This window comes from Dendrobates tinctorius, unplaced genomic scaffold, assembly GCF_039654945.1.
Source record: "Dendrobates tinctorius isolate UK_male_01 unplaced genomic scaffold, ASM3965494v1 ptg000027l, whole genome shotgun sequence".
Classification (NCBI taxonomy): Eukaryota; Metazoa; Chordata; class Amphibia; order Anura; family Dendrobatidae; genus Dendrobates; species Dendrobates tinctorius.
The window spans coordinates 11,330,530-11,345,474 of NW_027361695.1; the positions used below are offsets into that span (position 1 = coordinate 11,330,530).

Genomic DNA, 14,945 nt, shown 5'->3' on the forward strand with positions numbered 1-14,945 from the left:
TCTTTCTCTGATGTGCGTTGACTTGGAGCTTGGTTGTGAGTCCGGGTCCCGTGGTAATTTCATCACCTAGTCATATAATAAATACAGCAGCATTATCAGCCCGTTATTAACACCAGTCTCGTCATGGTACGGACCTCTCACAATCCTTTACAACAAGCATGAGGAATCCATATTTCAGTTTTACTGCCTGACTGGGCAAGAGGTATTTTCCCAGCTGGTCCTGGGCTGGAGAACAGAGCAAACACTTGCAACAAGTTCAGCTAGAAACCCACCTAAGAGACTAAAATCAGTGACTCGATGCCTGCTTCCCATCCCCTAAAAATCTAACAGTGGAGACCTCATTCTTAAAACCTACGTATGCAGAAAATATAATTACCGAATATACTGAATTCGATGAATGATGATGAATCTGAGTTCACCCTGATGTTCTTGGGGGGGTCAAAAATAAGCCCCCTAGGTGGCAGATATTTTGAATCAAATAGTCCTGTATTAATATTAACTTATTACATTTTTTACTTCTATACATATATTTTTGGGCTAATACCCATTTTTACAATTGGGTCTCCTTTAAAATGTTGCGCCGTTTATCTTTTAAAGGGGTTGTTCGGTCTCAAGCCACAAGTCTGCTGTTAACTCCGTGTGACTGCAGACTTGTAAATTCTCACACTGCGCGCACTGCTCGCTGTCAGGATTCTCCAGCGCCAGAAGCGGAAGTCATGTGATGCAATATGCATACTCCCGGTCACATTCCAACTAGACATGTCTGACTTCGCTCAATGGAAACAGTCTAGTTGGAATGTGGCTGGGAGTATGCATACTGCAAAACTTGTGGTGACATGACTACCCGCTGCCGACAATGGAGAATCCTCACGACGTGAGGATTCACAAGTCTGCAGTCTCTGTGACCGCCTACTTGTCGCTGTAGGCAGGACATCCCATTTAAGGGCTCTTATTTTCCCTACCCAATTCAACTTTATAGTGATCTGTGGTCAGAAATCACTTTAAGAGCTAAAAAAAATAGACAAGATAGAAACTCATCCAGTGGGTTGTCAGAATGAGCTCACTGATGGATTCACAGTCAACTCATTCTACAGCCAACCACAGACCGTGCAACACACAAACTATAGAAGGGAAAAGATGCAAAATTCTTACTGGAACCCAATTATAAAAAATATACTGTAAATATTTTGGGTAAAACAAATCATTAAAGTAAAATAAAAAGATAATTGTCCCCAAAGGTGATCAACCTAAAGTGGTGGCATATTGGAAGGATATGGCATTATATTATGATCGTTTGGGAAGGAAGGGGTTGTAGCACCATATTGGGTAGTACTAATAAATAATTGGGTTCAACGTTTGGGGCTGTTACTTGATGGTAGGGGCACGGACCCCACACCCTTTACTGTTGGTGGTGTGAACACGCCTCTTCTTTTCTATACATCCCATTAGCGAGGCTTCAAACAATGTATGTATTGAGGACCGCCAACAATGGGAAGCCAATTTTACTTCTCTACGCTCTTGAAAGTAGTAATGGGGAAAAAAAAAGTTGAGAAAAAGTTTTCCTAAACTTATAAAAAAAAAAAAAGCATGGCCGAGGTTGTAGCCCTCCCTGCCCGGCCTTATTATGTATGGAGGGAATAGCGTTCTGACAATTAGCGGCTGAGCATGGTGAGCGTTCGGTGGCCTCCGTATTGTATGGCGGTCACATGATACGTGGAAGACTTGTTTGATGAAACCGAGCCATTGTCAGGACTTGAAAGATCTCTGATTAAGGGGTGAAGGGGGTCACAAAAGACTTCAGTCCTTTTAACTTGACATTTCCACAGTCTCATCATTAATGCCTCTTTCAATGTATTCTCCGTTCTCTCCGGCCCTGGCCCCTTCATCTCATTATTACCCTGTCATTCCACATTCCCATTCAGCTTTTTGCACTAGATTGAAGGACGCAAATCCAACGAGCATGTCAGCCCCCTCTTCATGGTATGGAATTAATGGCGGATGGATTAACACTTGAGTGGTCGGATTTGCCGTCAGGCTCTGCTCTTTAAAGTTTACAAGTAGGTCCAATAGATTCTATAATCCAAAATCATTTTACTGTGCCTTTAAAAAAAAAAAGCAAGAGACATGGATCTATATGTCAGGGAACAGAAAAACGGCGATTCATTGTACTAGTGACTCCCTGAACCACTTGTCAAATCCAACACATCATAAAAGCTTTAAACCCTCTAAAATGATTGTCTATCTTTCTCAAAATATCTTTACATCCATCAGAGCTTAGTTTTTCTAAGCTCCAAATCCCATGAATAGACATAATGGTAAATGATAAAATTGTTGCTGCCTGAAGCCACCACTAGAGGGAGCTTAATGACTACAACACAGAACTCAATAATAAAATGGTATACTGTAAGCTCCTAAGCTCCCCCTTGTGGTGGATGAAGGCTGCTACAACCCACCAACACTTCTGACACATCAGTTTAGCGATTTAGGTCTGAGTTATACAATATATATCATTATATTCCTATTTTTCCAGCGTTGCTTGCTCCATTTTTTTTTTATGTCGGCCCAGAAAACAATTTAAATCATAAAAGTTCACGACTGGGCTAAAATACAACCACATTTTAGCATCCATACGAAACATCTCTGATTATACTATACATATACCATAGTTAAGAACAGCCCCCTTCTCTCTTTATATATAAATCAGCCATGATATAACAGCCTGGCTTAAGTACTTAGATTTCTTAAAATAGCTAAGCCAGCCCCCTTCTCTTTCTACATGTCATCAGTTGTGACAAAAGGGGCTGGCTTAGCTAGCCAGCCCCTTTTGTCATTTGAGCAGGTTGGCTTAGTGATTTAAATAAATCTAAATAGCTAAGCCAGACCCCTCTGTCATAACTGATGTATAGGAAGAGAATGGGGCTTTCTTAGTTAAAGCGGTGATCCAGGACTAATTAATCGTTTTTACTATGTACTATAGGCCTAAGAACGAACAGACAGGTAGTTGCTACCTACCTGCCTGTTGTGCCTGGTGCCGACGATTCAGCGGTTTCTTCTGATCTTACATTGACAGAGCATGAGCTTCTCCTCCTATCTTCTCTGTCACAGGGGCGTGACTGCTGACATGCTGATTGACAGCCGGCTCCCTGCTTCTCAAGTGCAGGGAGCCAGCTGTCAATCAGCATGACGTCGGCAGTCATGCTCCTGTGACAGAGTGGTAGAGGAAGAGCTGCTCTGTTGACATGGAGCAGCTGAATCGCCGGCAGGAGTGGTCTGTGACCGGTCTGAGACGCGCTGAGTTAGCAACTACCTGCCTATTAATTTTGGGCCCATAGTAAAAAAATAAATAAATAAAATGGCCCTGGACAACCCCTTTAAGCCAGCCCCCTCATCGTGGATAAGGTGTTTTAATTTAGTTTAATAGCTAAGCCAGCCTCCTTTGCTTTCTATGTGTCGTCAGTTGTGACCTAGGGGGCTACAACTCTAGACAGAGAAGGGGGCTGGTTTAGCTATGTAAGTAAGCCGTCAGCCAGCCCCCTTCACACACTGCTTTGATCACACACCAATATAGGAATAAGTGTCCCTTTGTCAACCACAATCTGGACGAGGAGCTGCTGGGACTAAAGCTTACACCATTCAGATGGGAACTCAGGGCCGCCATCAGGGCATTACTGCCCTTACTGCTGTATGGGGCCCAGTGAACAGCAGTACAGAAAGGGGCCTGCAGGTCAGGGGCCCCGCTCCTGTGTTTCTAGTCATCAGGCCCCAAGTGTCCGCTGCGGCCCAGGGAACTACATTAGTAAATTGTATAACTTATCAATTTAGGCAGATTTAACTCCTTCTATAACCAGATGACAGTACAGTGAAGGCGCCGAACAAAGGGAAACAATAGACAGTTCTCACAAACGCCACATTCGCTGTTAGAAGCTTTTTGCGTTTTCAATGATTTTCCGTCTCTTCTAATATCTCGTGAACTTTGTAATTCAATTGTGCGAATGATGACTCACGCGGCGTATTGTCATAGCAACCTACAGGTTACAGATCTGCCCGCAATCAGCGATCTGTGGATCTGACTGCAGCAGACTGACCCCAATGCATTGCTAAACCGGCGCATAAACAGATCGAAGGGTAACGGAACGAACCTCAATAATGGAGCGTGCTAGAATTAGCCTTGAGGAAACGTCTCCTGTATGTAGCATACAGCGCACTTAGAAAAATACTAGGAAATGTCCAAATAATACCGCCATACTGTGCTCATATAACTGAGCATAACGAATAACACGATCAGTGCTCGGAGCTAGCAAATAGATCGGGTGGAAGTTGTCTTAAGGAAAACTTTTAATGTCTACATCGTTTCTTGGTACTTACTTTCACAGCTACAAGTAAAAAAGTAGCATATTGTGCAAGGCAACAGTTCTAGGCAGTGTCCAAGTAATACTGCCATACAGTGCTGATATAACAGAGTATAATGATGCGTAAGTAATAGCGACAGACAGCGCTCAAAGCAAACACATAGATTAAATGGTAATTGATTTATGGAAAGCTTCATCTTAGCTTTTCTTCGACCTTACCACTACAGTATTAGGCAGTGTCCAAACAATACTGCTGTACGGTGCTGATATATCAGAGCATAATGAAAGAGACGATCAGTGTTCATAGCTACAAGTAGATCATGTCAACATCGTTTCTTGGTACTTACTCCCACAACTACAGGTCAAACTGTACTATACAGCAGTACTAGGCAGTGTCCAATTAATACTGCCATACTGTGCTCATATAACAGAGCATATTGGTGCCTATGTAATAGCGCCAGACAGTGCTCAAAGCAAGCACATAGATTAGATGGAAGATGATTTAAGGAAAACTTAATCTTCATGGATTTTCTTGGGGCTTACCTCCATGGCCATAGGTAAATATAGTGTTGAAATAATACTGTCATACTGTGCTGATATAACAGAGCGTAATGAAAGAGGCGATCAATGTTTATAGCTACAAATGGATCATGTCTACACCGTTTCTTGCTACTTACTTCCACAACTACATGTCAAACTAACATATTGTGCAATGCAGCAGTACTAGGCAGTGTCCAAATAATACTTCCATACTGTGACCCTATAACAGAGCATGTTGGTGCTTAAGTAGTAGCTCAAAGCAAACACATTGAAGAGATCATTTAATTCCTTCTAATCTGAGTTATGACTACAGGTAACTATGTTGCAGATGGACTACATACAACAGTACAAGAGTGTCCAAATAATACCGCCATACTGTGCTCATGTAACAGAGTATAATAATGCCTATGTAAAAGAGCCAGACAACGCTCAAAGCAAGCACATAGATTAGATGGAAGCTGGAGAGAAAAGATCTTCTCTTCAGGGTTATAACTGCAGACGGAGCACACACAACAGTACCAGAGAGGGTCCGAATAATACCGCCATACTGTGCTCATGTAACAGAGTATAATAATGCCTATGTAAAAGAGCCAGACAATGCTCAAAGCAAGCACATAGATTAGATGGAAGACGGAAAGAAATGATCTTCTCTTCAGGGTCATAACTGCAGACGGAGCACAGGCAACAGTACCAGAGGGGGTCCAAATAATACCGCCATACTGTGTGTTTATAAAGCATGCTATGGTTTTATGATGTATTACATAATACTCCGATCCAGTACAGTGCTAGGAATTCATTACATCGAACAGACGCGGTAACCAACATTCCCCCCCAAACTTTTACTAGCAACAGATGCAGGAATTTTCTGACTTCCATTTTTGTATCCTGCCTAGGAGAAGAGCAGCTCTTAGTATGTAGTGTAATGGCCTCGTAAATCATCCTTCCCCTAGAGGCCTCTTGCGACACTGTAGGAAGCAGGCTCAGAAATCCATAAGGCCGGGGATCAGTCCTTCCTGCTCTTTCCTGACTTTTTTTTTCTTTTTTTGGAATATGCAAACTAATCTTCTATGTAATGTAACTTTACAGCCATTTATCCACTGCGGCAGGAGCGTTACCGGGCGCTGCGGGTACCGGCTGCTTCCAAGGGGAAACTCGTCTACATTTTAGAGGAATAATTGCCAGTTATGGGGGGGATACTGTACCCATAAGTGACCCATTATCACACAAGTGTCACATAGCCGCCCTCTCCCACAATTTATGAAATGGATATATATGGCCATATATTTTCTCTACACTGTCCCCCTGCTGGAGAGATGTAGCATTACGTGGTATAACAGTCTAGTGGGGTACTACTCAGCCTTGTGGAGACCATCAGATGGGTATTTTTGACTAGTGCTCATAAATACAATCAGTTTTGTCCCTTACTGTGTACTGAAATTGACAGCCATTCTTGAGATATCGACACTTTTCTGTTGTTTAAAGCTCATCGCCACGGAGTCCGACTACCTGTGACAAACAGCAGAACATGTGCAGTGCTTACAAGCTCTTATTTATTGAGCTTGTAAGCACTGCTTTTGTATATGGCTGGTATCGCTCGCCTATACCTCCTAATCCCGGCCAGCTTCAGCGCAGCGCTTACAAGCTAAAGACCAGCGGTGGTGGGTCTCCTAGGCAACAAACTGTAAACGGCAGAAAGGAAAAGTGTTAATATCACAAGAATGGCTGAAAATTTTCGTAAGGAGTAAATTGCAAAAGTGAATGTTTTTACAAGCTCTATCTGACAATATCAACATATGGAAATAACCCTGTAAGGATGTCAATATACTAGTCCTAGGCAATTGCTTTAAGGAACAGTTCTGTTACTAAATATATATATATATATATATATATATATATATATATTAGGTGAAGAGCCCAGCGCTGCCCGAGCATAGTAACTAACTGTGATTAGTTATAGCAAATTATAATTATCCTTCATCCCATAGTCCCGTGCCCATATACCCATCATACATATCCTCCATCCCATAGTCGAGTGCCCATATACCCATCATAAATATCCGCCATCCCATAGTCCCGTGCCCATATACCCATCACACATCCTCCATCCCATAGTCGAGTGCCCATATACCCATCACACATCCTCCATCCCATAGTCCCATGCCCATATACCCATCATACACATCCTCCATCCCATAGTCCCGTGCCCATATACCCATCACACATCCTTCATCTCATAGTCCCATGCCTATATACCCATCATACATATCCTCCATCCCATAGTCCCGTGCCCATAAACCCATCACACATCCTTCATCTCATAGTCCCATGCCTATATACCCATCATACATATCCGCCATCCCATAGTCCCGTGCCCATATACCCGTCCTACATATCCTCCATCCCATAGTCCCGTGCCCATATACATATCCTCCATCCCATAGTCCAGTGCCCATATACCAATCACACATCCTCCATCCCATAGTCAACCATTATGACATCATAATGAGCGGCAGGGCTTGATGACATCAGCGTCGCCATGGCAACTATTGTAACATCATAATTAGGGGCGGGGCTTGATACGCACACGCTGTTTCCCCAGTATGTAGATAGGGGCATTATGTCGTCATAATGAGGGGCGGGGCTTGACGCGCACACACTTTTTTCCCCAGTATGTAGATAGGGGCAAAATTGTTTGGTGAATTGGAACGCGCGGGGTTAAAATTTCGCCTCACAACACAGCCTCGGACACTCTCGGGGTCCAGACGTGTGACTGTGCCAAATTTTGTGGCTGTAGCTGCGACGGTGCGGATGCCAATCCCGGACATACACATACATACATACATACATACACACACACACACACACACACACACACACACATACATACATACACACATACACACTTTGAGCTTTATATATTAAATATATACATAGTATATGATTAGAAAAATATGGCAGTTTCAGCTTGACTCGATCTATAGACTGTGTAAGGTATGGCAGCTCATCTCCATTCATTTCACAGTGGCTGGGCTGCAATACCGGCTGCAGCCTGTGCACCAGGGTGGTGCTGTTGTAACAGCTGTAAAGTAGTTTCACAGACTATGTATCTTTTTTTGTAGAAGAAAAGGAATCGGATCGTCCTTCTTGTATTTTTTAGAACTCTCTATGACCTATGCAAAGCCTTCTAGGGGCCCGCAAATGACTGTTCTTAAAATGAGCGCCATGCTGGGTTCTCAGCATATGGCATACATATGCCGAAATCCTCTACCCCTTCTCCGCTGCGAGTACCTGGAAACACAAAATTGAAATGTTCTGTTATTTTCAGGAAAACACATTTTTTTATTAGATTTGTCAGACACACTGTAAACACATACGGATTTTTTTCGTGTACATACGGCCCGGCTCCATTAGTCACTTATCCGGAAAAAAAAGGTCGTACGTTTATAGGATCGTACAGAGTCCGGGCTCTTTGAGCTAAATGGACTGTTTCGTAGGTGATTGATGAAACGGCTCAGTCTGGGTAAATCGCTCTTGTTATTTTTCCTAGTACCTGCTTCGCTTTAATGTAAAGGAAATTCCGCCTTATAATGAAACCTAATGAAGAACATATACCGGACTCCGGCCTTCCCATAGCCAAATTCTTGCATTCCGCTCTCAGATCCCTACCGATTTCATATTCATGATATGGGTCATGTAAAGGGGTTATCCGATTTATCTGATTTATGGGGGTGCTGGGTGTTGGACCCACATTGATTTGATATTGATGACTTATCCTACGGATATCTTATATTTAAAGGGATATTCCCATATCCATAAATGGGTATTTTCGGACAGTGCTCGTAAACACAATCGGTTTTGTCCCTTACTGCGTATTAAAATTCACAGTCGTTCTTGAGATATTAACATTTTTTTTGTTTACAGTTTGTCGCATTGGAGTCCGACCACCTGTTCCAAATAGCAGAACGTGTGCAGTGCTTACAAGCTCTTATTTATGGAGCTTGTAAGCGCTGCTTTGAATCTGGCTGGTATTGCTCTCTGATACCTCCTAATCCCGGCCTGCTTCAGGGCAGCGCTTACAAGCTACACGGCAGCGGTGGTCGGTCTCCTAGGCAACAAGCTGTAGACAACAGAATGGAGAAGTGTTAATATCTCCAGAAACGCTGCAAATTTTAATAAGCAGTAAATTGCAAAAGTGAATGGTGCTCTTGTATGTACCGACTACACCCAAACCCATAGACTAAGGCTACGTGGCTATAGCATTAAATGTGGACTCTACTTACCTGCTCATACAGGGTGTATTCCTATGAATAATTCCTCTACTAATAGGAAGGTCTCATCATAAAATGATCTATTGTTTTGCAATATTTATTTGTTTGTTTTAATTTGTCAGATCACTATCTAAATTCATGAAAATAAATCAAACCTGCAATTTTCATGTTGACCATAAAGCTCAAATATTATACTCCTGCTAATAGTTTTTGACATGGACAGTGGACTGACTCAAGTGGAATGGGAGGAGGTGAGCTGTGCTATCACCTATTGTGAATGGTGGATCCTGTGTTATCTACTGTATATAGAGGTGTTATCAGTCATTGTACAGGAGGAGGTGAGCTGTGACATCACCTATTGTGAATGGTGGATTCTGTGTTATCTACTGTATATAGAGGTTATCAGTCATTGTACAGAAGGAGGAGGTGAGCTGTGACATCCTCTATTGTGAATGGTGGCTCCTGTGTTATCTACTGTATATAGAGGTGTTATCAGTCATTGTACAGGAGGAGGTGAGCTGTGACATCACCTATTGTGAATGGTGGATTCTGTGTTATCTACTGTATATAGAGGTGTTATCAGTCATTGTACAGGAGGAGGAGGTGAGCTGTGACATCCTCTATTGTGAATGGTGGATCCTGTGTTATCTACATTTATAGAGGTGTTATCAGTCATTGTGCAGGAGGAAGAGGTGAGCTGTGATATCATCTATTGTGAATGGTGGATCCTGTATTATCTACTGTATATAGTGGTGTTATCAGTCATTGTACAGGAAGAGGAGGTGACCTGTGACAACACTTATTGTGAATGATGACGCCGGTGTTATCTGCTGAATATAAAGGTTTTACTGCAAGATTTCAAGATTTATTTCATACATGGTGTGTAATAGAAAATTAAAAAAAAATCAAAATAAAAAATCATACATTAAACCTAAAAATCTTATTTAAACAATAGGTCATTTTCTGAGGATACATTCACTTTATATTAAAGTCAGTGATCAGCCAATCACCAGAGGTTCAGCTTCAAAATCCCTCCAGCGATCACCCAGGGTCCTGCATTTCAAATGTAGCACTCCTGCAGGGGAAAGGTGGTATTACACGGGGGTTATTAAAACAGATAGTGAACAATGTAATACATGGATGTCTTGTGTCCAGCAGATGTAATTTATTGACCTTGTGTAATGTCTCCCCGCTCTGGATTATAGAGGGGGAATATGATGTGGGGAAACTCCTCCATGATGTTCAGATAATGTAAGTCTGGAGGTTGTTTCCTTAGTTGATAGTTGTTGTTTTCCATCTGTTTTAAATAAACTTCTCTGTTCCCCACTTAGTTTGGGGCCGCTTGTGATTTTTCCTACTTACAATCCTATTTGCTTTGATTATGATGAAGCAATAGATAAGAATAAGTAGACAAATACTACAATATAGCATATTGATAAATGTATTGGCCTAGAAGACTCAAAGCGTATAGTATATCAAAGTGAGATGGGACACAGAGGAGCAGGACAGATACTTTACAAGATTAAAAGAGAAGAATGGAACATGCACTACCCTACTCTGTAATGGAGTCCGGCTGTAGAGAGTCCCCAGGGTGATGGGAATAAAGGACTACAATAGACCCTAGTTTATAAACCAGTGTTAAACAGGTGGACTTGTTTTAGAATATTTGTAAATATAGTGAAATATAGATGTGGCAATTGTTAAAATCACTTAGGCTACTTTCACACATCAGTTTTTTGCCGTCAGGCAGGATCCGGCTATTTTTAGAAAAAACGGATCCGGCATACATTTTGGAGAACTGTAGAAACAGATCCGTTTTTCTGCCGGATCCGTCTAGCAGATTATATCTGTTTCCTGGGGGCTGGCCAATTGGATCTGAGCATGCGCAGACTTAAAAAAACGGATCCGGTGGCTGGATCCGTCTTTTTCTGGATCCGGCGCATTCCGGCGCCCATAGACTTTCATTGTGGCAAAAAGCCGGAAGCGTCGGATCCGGCGCTTCCGGCTTTTTCGCCGGAGACAAAAAACGTTACAGTAGCCGTTTTTTCCAGACGCCGGAATGAGACAAATAGCCGGATCCGGCAAAAAACGGATGAAACGCAATGCCATCCGGCGCGATCCGGTGCTAATATAAGTCAATGGGGAAAAACTGGATCCGGCATTGCATTTTGCCGGATCCGGTTTTACAAAAAAAAGCCGGATCGTGCCTGACGGCGAAAAACTGATGTGTGAAAGAGGCCTTATTCATCCAGTCTGGTTAATATGGTAGCTCTACTTATGAAAGGTAATTAGCAGGTGACAAAAAAGTCACTTGCTACTTATGTCAAAAGCACAGGAGGAATGTGATAAGAAAGTGAGAGGAAGGAAGGATGAAGCAGAAATGAAGGAAAAAAGTGAGGAAAAGAAGGAAGGAAGGATAAAACAGAAATGAAGTGAAAAAAGTGTGGAAATGGAGGAGGAAGGATAAAACAGAAATGAAGGAAAAAGGAAAAGTGAGGAAAAGGAGGAAGGAAGGATAAAACAGAAATGAAGGTAAAAAAGAAAAGTGAGGAAAAGAAGGAAGGAAGGATAAAACAGAAATGAAGGGAAAAAAGAAAAGTGAGGAAAAGAAGGAAGGATAAAACAGAAATGAAGGGAAAAAAGAAAAGTGAGGAAAAGAAGGAAGGAAGGATAAAACAGAAATGAAGGGAAAAAAAGTGTGGAAATGGAGGAGGAAGGATAAAACAGAAATGAAGGTAAAAAAAGAAAAGTGAGGAAAAGGAGGAAGGAAGGATAAAACAGAAATGAAGGTAAAAAAGAAAAGTGAGGAAAGGAAGAAAGGATAAAACAGAAATGAAGGGAAAAAAGAAAAGTGAGGAAAAGAAGGAAGGAAGGATAAAACAGAAATGAAGGGAAAAAAGAAAAGTGAGGAAAAGAAGGAAGGATAAAACAGAAATGAAGGGAAAAAAGAAAAGTGAGGAAAAGAAGGAAGGAAGGATAAAACAGAAATGAAGGAAAAAAGAAAAGTGAGGAAAAGAAGGAAGGATAAAACAGAAATGAAGGTAAAAAGTGTGGAAATGGAGGAGGAAGGATAAAACAGAAATGAAGGAAAAAAGAAAAGTGAGGAAAAGAAGGAAGGATAAAACAGAAATGAAGGGAAAAAAGAAAAGTGAGGAAAAGAATGAATGAAGGTGGGAAGGATGTAAAGAGAAAAGTAAAATATTAAAGAAGAATGGAAAGAAACTACTGACCACATTCCAGAATATGCTGGGACGCAAAAGTATGTGATGTAAACCCTACTCAAGAACAGCAGTTTTATTTCAGTTGGGGGATGTCTGGGCCAAGTCGGGGCATTATGGCATGGAAGTCGGACTTAAACATCTCTATGTTACTAATATTAATGCTGGTGAGTTAGGAAGGCAAGAAAAGTAGGAAGGAAGGAAAAGAAAAGAGCAATTATTTGAAGGGAAGAATGAAAGAAAGGGAGAAAGAAAACCGTAAGGAAGAAATGAGAAAAGAGCAGAACACAAATCAGTATGGCAAATAATACATGTCCATTCTCCTCTTCCTCATCTCAGCAGATAGCACAAGCCTCTGACTCTAGAACAGAACTTTTTTCTGGATGCTGTAAGACTTCAATCTTTTTCCAAACCTTAAATATGGTTATAAACAGCTCCATTTAGGGTGAAACGTCTGCTGCCTCTCCTCCATTCCATCACCCTCTGTAACAAATGAGGCATCTCCCACGCTGGATTAGATGCATTACACCTCGTGTCCATCTGTTGCATGAGGACAATCATCCTTTGTTTGATGCCCGTGTCATACTCTTGTATTCATGAAGCCAATTGGTTACAATTCTACAACTAAAGATGTATACCTGAAAGGGAAGGAATGTAAGTCAGATAAGCCTTCAAATTAGGTCGGACCTCTGGGACCACTGCCGATCCTGAGAATGAAGGAGTCATAGTGCTGATTTTAGGGCTTTTCGAGGTTGCCATTATCATGACTTGTGTGGACAAGTTATTAATCTTACGTTTGTAATGCAATTTATGAACGGGTCCTGTGCATTTGTAAAATCCTCGACTTCCGCAATGCAGTCACCCCCTGATGAAGTGATGAAGGCGAAACACTCGTCATGTGAAAGTGGCTGCCTGCCCCTTAAGGGTTTTTTTGTGATAATAAGTGATTAGCTCTTTATGTTCTGCTATACCAGCATTCTATACAGTATTAGGGATACTGTTAGACGTCTGTTACGACTCTGTTCACTTTCATGTAAATTCACTTGCGTAATCAAGACAGCCTACACTCCCTCTTTTCTTCTTCTGGACTTTCCTTAATACTACCTTCTTTTTATTTGATATTTTAAATTTGATTTTTTAAATTTATGAATAAAATCATATTTTTACAATAATCATCCCGATTTTCTTTATCCGGTACACCGCTGTGTAGGGATGTATCTCTAGGTCAGCACTGTGCCCCTTTCATTCACCGGATCAGTGGGGGTCCCAGAGGTCTACATTGCTGTGTAGGCCAGAACAGGACCCCACGTGATGGGGATATCTGGGATGTTATTAGATTTGATTTGTAATTGTTCTTTTCGCATCACTTGCCAGTATATTTAATGATTACTTAGGCAGTCTCCCTGTGACCCATCCAATTAAATTTGATCTTTGAGAACATTGTATGTGCCTGCCCAACGATGCAGCTTACTGACCATACAAAATAGCATTCTTCCGGTGATAAAAGCACAGCAGTCAGAACGGGCGGCAGTGTCAAGAACTGGAGGCCGGCTTGGTGATCGGGGCCTCTTTACGGTCTCCTTTTATTCCCTTTGATGTTTGTATTTCCTGTTAAAAAATAAAATGAAATAAAATAACGTTATACAAAAGAGCTACCAAAATCGGCAACATTTTGGCACTGTAGGATGAAACCACATTTGTGCAAAGGGACGGCGGAGCGAAATGCGTCATGCTGTTTTTTGAGGCCGGAGCTTCGAGCTGCTGTCATGTTGAATCTCGTTCACAATGGAGACTTCTTTTGATTCTTTACATGTTAGAGGAGATGTATAAGGAATCAAAGTGAACTTGGGTCAGAATGACATAAGTGGTCAGGACTAAGAATGTTCACTGAAGCACTTAAGAAAGGTGTGGAGACGCCACGAATGGGACAACAGATGGCGCTTTGCTCATTGGGCGCTGACTTTTATTGCGCCTACAAAAGTAAATGGTGCACAGACTTGTAAGGTGCGTTCGTCGATTTGCACGTCTTATTTTTGGGGAAGAAAAAAACCTTTCCATTTCCAATCGAAAAAGGGGTTAAAATTCCCAGATCTATTTATTTAACGGGGTCTTAAAGAGAACCAAACATTTACTACAATACGTAATTCTTTTATCTGGTCTAAATGGCGATTTGGAATTGTCTATTTTTTGTTAGTTTCAGCCCCTTTCCATTCTTGAGATACGACCCCTATTCCTTGTATGTAAATCTTGTCCTTTTAGCCAAGGGGGTGTGATCATCACAATCATATGCGATAATCACTTCCTCAAGTGAACCGAAGGGACTCTGATCCAGTACTATACACATAGTGCACGGACTGATGCAGAACAGATTATTTCTGGTCCTTAGTGCTAATTTCAGGGACCATGAAATGTGTAGGAGATTTAGTGTTTTCAGTGGGGGGGTGAAAGAAGAGAAAAGAAGATGCTACTGAAAAAGGAAGACTGGGTAGGAAAGAGAAGAGCAAGGGAGCAAAAGATCAGGAAGGAAGAAAGGAGAAGAAGGAATGAAGAAAGGAAGGAAGAAGGAATTA

General features: G+C 41.6%; 1 protein-coding gene across 1 annotated transcript in view; it reads left to right on the forward strand.

The window, feature by feature from the left end:
• The window catches only part of ADAMTS9 (ADAM metallopeptidase with thrombospondin type 1 motif 9), a 256,075-nt gene that overhangs the window by 182,435 nt on the left and 58,695 nt on the right, over positions 1-14,945 (forward strand). The gene's annotated exons all lie outside the window — the stretch shown is intronic.